Source organism: Quercus robur, chromosome 11 (assembly GCF_932294415.1).
Source record: "Quercus robur chromosome 11, dhQueRobu3.1, whole genome shotgun sequence".
NCBI classification, from domain to species: domain Eukaryota; kingdom Viridiplantae; phylum Streptophyta; class Magnoliopsida; order Fagales; family Fagaceae; genus Quercus; species Quercus robur.
In genome coordinates this window covers 23,432,290-23,438,289 of record NC_065544.1, presented here as the reverse complement: position 1 = coordinate 23,438,289, position 6,000 = coordinate 23,432,290, and positions in this window count along the sequence as shown.

Below are 6,000 nucleotides of genomic sequence, written 5' to 3'. Positions count from 1 at the left end.
CAAAATGATCCATAAGTTTGAATTTTGACTTTAAATTTATAATCTTTTTTGGGCAATGTAATCCTTATATCCATCATCTATACTACTATTTAAGGGATTTCTCCTATTTGAGATCCTCAATTTTGATACCCAAAATACCCTCAAATTTACTAGTTTACGAAGTATAAATAATCGGGTTATATATGTAAAATTGCTAATTTAAAAACTCCTAAATTTTAGCTAATTTAAAAAAAAAAAAAAAAACAGTTTTTTCTCCCACCTCCACATTTCTCTCTCATGTTAGTTATCAAGTACTAATACAACTTCTTCTTTTTGAAAAAAATAAAAAATAAAACTGTTTTATTTTTTCCCCACAATCGTACCATTTTTTTATTATAACTAAACTGTTTTTTTCCACCTCCACATTTCTCTCTCACATTAGTAGTCAACTTTAAAATATAAGGACTAAATTAACATAGTATGATAGTAACACATATAAGTACAGTTTGACTATCTAGCCTTGTCACTTAAATGATTGACTTCTCTTAATACTTTCTACTCTAAGACATCTAGAATTCAAATTCTCTCTCTTTCTATTGTAATTATTAAAAAAAAAAAAAAAAGAGTATAATTTGACCTCACATTAAAAATAAATAAATATATAAAAGAGAGTATAATTTGACCATTTAATTCTTTTGTTTTGCATTCAGACAATTGTGGCCCAATACTTGCTATGATTATAGTTCTTCTGGGCCAGGCTATCTTCAAGCTCAATTCCATTTCCTTAACTTAAAAGCCCAAACTAGCCCACTTATCAATTAAATTGACTAGGCAAATCAGCTCAGCTGACAGATGAGTCGACTCAATTTTGAAGCCTACTAAGAATCACTTCACACTTGGCGGCTCCAAAATGATTAATTATTTTTTTTTAAAAAGAAAAAAGAAAAAAGAAAAAAAAATCTGAAATTGTGTAATGATAATGAATGACTTTTTTTTTATAAAGAAAATAAATTGTAAGTAATTTTTTTAATTAAAATTTTTTAACATAATCCTTTTTCTTCCTTTTTAGGATGAAGTCTTAATTAAAGCTTAACTCATAATCACAAGAGCGAAATGTATCTTGAGGATTATTTTATAATTTGTGAAATAAGAGCTATTAAAAAAAAAAAAAAAAACTAAAATTGAAATATTTTGCTATGAGGTCAAGTAACCAAATTGCCAAGGTCTTCTTATGTGGCATTTAAAACACTTTTTTACAATTGATGAATTTTCTGTATGTAATTTGGCTACTTGACTATACCCACTTACATATAAAACAAGCATTTAAAATATTTAGTCTAACAAAGTAACCGTCCATGAGCTTACCATTAATTAAAAAAGAATTAATCATACAAACACATAGGAAATAAAATATTAGGTGATTTGCTTCTATATAGTATAGGATAGGAAAAGGCATGGCATACTCTAGCAGAGAAAGAAAGTATCCAGAAACTTACCATTAAATCAAGAAAAATGTCAATCAAACAAAAAAGATTATAAAAAATAAGAAGGTTTTATGTGGTGTTGGTTTGGTCCTTCAAAATGATCTTTAGGTGATTTGCAACTATAGTGTAGGAATACACTGCAATATCTGGGCTAAAGGGGACCATCTCTCTATTATCTATATATATTATTTATTAAAATTTAAATTTTAGGAGTTTGACTCCCTTAAAAATAAATAAAATATTACAATGATATTATATAAATTTTATAAAAACCTCACTCAAATTTATCATTTTTATGAAACTTAATAATACATGACAACTCTTTGGTGGTCCTTATGCAATTATATATAAGGCATGCGACTAAAAAAAATTCAATGTCAAATTCAAAATAAATTACATATTTGGTATGAGTAATAAAATGTAGTTTAAACTCTAAAGAGTTTTTGGTTTAGTTGTAAGCGTTTGATATGCTTGTTTTTTGTAATTATTTTGAGCACTCAAATTCTTCTTTTCTTCAATTTATACTTTTTGTCTTCTTTTTTCTACTATTTGGATTACACCTTTTCATTTGTTCTTACACGTGCTCCTATTGTCAAAAAAACCCCTTTAATAGAAACTATTAACTAGTGCAATATGGATAAAAGTTACATAATATATAACTTTGTCCCAAACAATTTGGATTTTGTTTATATTAAAGAACTTTTAATTATTTACAGAAATATGTTCATGCATTAAATCCATCATTCCTCTTATTGTAACTATCAAATTATTAAAAAAATAATGGTAATAAAAGACCATATTCAGAAAAATGATTTAGAAGCAATGATTTTCATAGCTATTTTTAGGTGTTTGCAAAAAGCTGCAATATTACAAAATCTAATAAAAACTTATGTAAGCAGTAAAAAGGTCCTAAAAATAATGTTTTTCATTTGATATATTTTTAGACCAATCCTGATATGTTTAATGTTCAATTATTGGCTATCGTTGTATTACAACTGGAAATGAAGAATAATTAATCAAACTATGTAGTTTTTCAAATATTTATTCACAACACTTTTTTTTTTTATAGATAATTTCATCTTATGGCGTCCGCTCTTAATAATAGTTTTTTATTATCAGATTAAAACACCAATTTGAACACTTATTGGTGTTGGCAAGGGTTGAATCCCAGATCTCTTATTCATCCATTAGAGATTTTACAAGTTAAGCTAACTGGAACTCACTTAGTTGAGAACCACATTAGTATATGTGTATAAGTGTATTACTGTATAGCGTATAGTTTTGTTTGAATTTTTCCAAAGAAATATTCAACTGTTAGCAATTCACCTTCATTACTCCATGTTTCATAAAATAATAAGTGAGTGAAAATTGAAAGGAGTACTATAATACCATATATGTTTAATTAATGACGCCTATCGTTGTATTACAACCGGAAATGAAGAATAATTAATCAAACTACGTAGTTTTTCAAATATTTATTCACCACTCGGTTGAGAATTACATTACTGTATGTGTATAAGCTTATTGTTTTGTTTGAATTTTTTCCAAAAAAATATTCAATTATTAGCAAGTCACCTTCATTACTCCATGTCTCACAAAACCATGAGGTGCAAGTTGAGCTATAAACTAATGGCGATTGGGGGTATAATTAACTTATATTTTCTTGTAAAAAATAACTTTAGAGTTAATTATATATTGGTTCTCAACCTTTATCTCATATTTCAAAATGATCCTCAGGGCTTATTTGATAGACTATAGACATTATAATGTAATAACTATCCATATAATTTAGCTATTTTGTAGTTTGATTATGTTTTTATTACAAAAAATAACCATTTATTATTATTTTTTTAAAGCAATCATTTATTATTAAAATGAGGAAGAACTATTCATCTTTAAAATAGTTGGAATAATTATTCCTTAGTAGGTGTAATAATTTTTAATATTAATAATATTTCCAAATAGACAAACTTTTCATATGCAACATAACAATTATGAAAAAAAAATCATAAAAAAGTAACTTATCTCTCTCTCAAATTAAAAAAAAAAAAAATTTCTAGAAATATAATTGTATGAGTAATATATTTTCTAAAATAGATCTTAAGTTTATATATATATATATATATATATATTAAAAAAGATATTAAGTTTTATTATAATGTTTTAACTCACGACCAAACTTATAAAAAAGTTTTTTTTTTTTTAGAAGAATAAATAAGTTTAGTTATTCTATTATAATACGTTTTATTGCTAATAATAAATATTACCATCTCTGTCATAATCCACATTCACTATATCAAACATATCCTTATTCTGTCAAAATGTTTAATTTTAATCTTAATACTTTAAAGTTTGTGCCAAAAAAGTCTTTATTGTTAACGGTTGTTTTGATTTTTTTGATTTTTTTTTTCTATCTCAAATCAAACATAATAGAAGCAAACAAAACATTTAAATAATCTTCTCTTGTTTGTTGCTATCAAAATCTTTGAGATTTCTTTGAACAATCTTATCTTAAAACCAAAGCAAGAATTAATGGTAGGGTTTAAAGTAAAAGAAAAGTGTCATGTCCACAACTTTTTCATAATATCTGTACAACAAAGCATAAGTGATAGATTATTGTTGGTTGTTATGAGTGGGCAAAATAGTAATTTAAGTTATATATTAAAATGAGAACCAACAACTTCTTCTCACCTATACTTTTATTGTGAAACATTTGAAAGGATATTAATCATTTCAAAACAATGGTTTCCCACAGTGTTCATGGGCGGCTTTACATTAAGGCCAAGGGGTTCAAATGAACCCCCTAACCTTGCTCAAACAAAATTTTTATATATAAAATTTTTAAATTTTTTCCATTTTGACCTCTTAAAATAAAAATTTGAACACCCTTATCCTAAATTTTGTTTGAACCCAATTGAAATAAGCTTGAAGCTTGAATATGATCATCTTAATTTTAATTTCACAATATTTTTACAATAATATGAGGCAAGTTGTAACTACTTTTTATCTGGACCCACAATTAACAATATTTTTTTTATCTACCTTTAACAATTGGCCACCTAGATTTTGTTGTGGAATTTTTTTGAAAGTATTGTGTCAATTCCAAAAATTTTGCTCATTCATTAAAAAAAATATGAATATTCTTTCCAGGATTCTGACTTACTTTGCAGTTGACAACGAAATAAAGTTGTTTTTCCTTACACTTTTCTTCTTCATTAACAAAAAATTACATCACTGCTACAATCAACACAGTCGTACAAATTTGTATCTATATCTGTAATTTTTTCCTCATTCTGTCTATCTCACTTTCTCCCTTCTATTTTTTTCTTAGTTTTTCTTTTTATCTCCAATTATCTCCAATTCTAAGAGAGTGACTATGTCTATGTGTATGATTAAGAAGTCATCCACTTTAAACATAAAAACTTATATAAGTTACTATTTTATTTTCTTAGTTTTACATTTACTCCTAGTTTTACTCCTAAGTGTGTTACTAGTCTTCTCCTTCTTTATCATATATTTTTATATAATTGATATTACATATAAATATAATAAGTTATTATTAATTTGACAAAAATGTATGATTAGTAATTTAATTATATTAGTTTATGCATTTAATAGTTGTTGTCTGTATAATATAGTTGTATTGTATACTAAATTGTATTTAGAATATTATTTTAGATTATTGTATATAACATGGAAGTTTATCCATAGAAAAAAAAAAAAGATTAATTATTTAATTTTTTACTCGCCCCTCATGACAAATGACAAATTCCTAGTTTTGCCATTGTTGACGCCCTAGAAAAAAATCATGGAGCCGCCACTGACAGTGTTTCCTCAAAACTTTCAATCAAAGACTAATTATTATTCACGACGAGTGGGCCTATAGCGGGGTAAATCGCTGGCCCAGAGAGTTTTTTTCAAAGTACTGGTGCCTAGATTTACACTAGAGAGCACTTAGTCAAATTTGAGACAGCCACTTTGAGACTAAATGCCCAACCACTCGGCCAACCAGGTTACAATGGACAAAAGTTGAGGACAAAAATTTATCCAGGTTACAATGGATAAATATAATAAGTTATTATTAATTTGACAAAAATGTATGATTAGTAATTTAATTATATTAGTTTATGCATTTGATAGTTGTTGTCCTTTCTCAAAAAAAAAAAAAAAAGTTGTTGTCTTACCTATTTTATAAAAGTTTTAGACTATTGTATAATATAGTTGTATATTATATACTAAATTGTATTTAGAATATTATTTTAGATTATTGTATATAATATGGAAGTTTATCTATAGAAAAAAAAAAAGAGTAATCATTTAACTTTTTATTCGCCCCTCGTGACAAGTGACAAATGACAAATTCCTAATTTGACATTACTGACCCCCAAAAAAAATCTTGGAACCGTCACTAACAATCTTTCCTCAAAACTTTCAATTAGAGATTAATCATTATTTGCGACAGGTTGGCCTATAGCAAGGCAAATCGTTGGCCTAGATAGTTTTTTTTTAAAGTTATAGTGCTCAGACTTGAACTGGA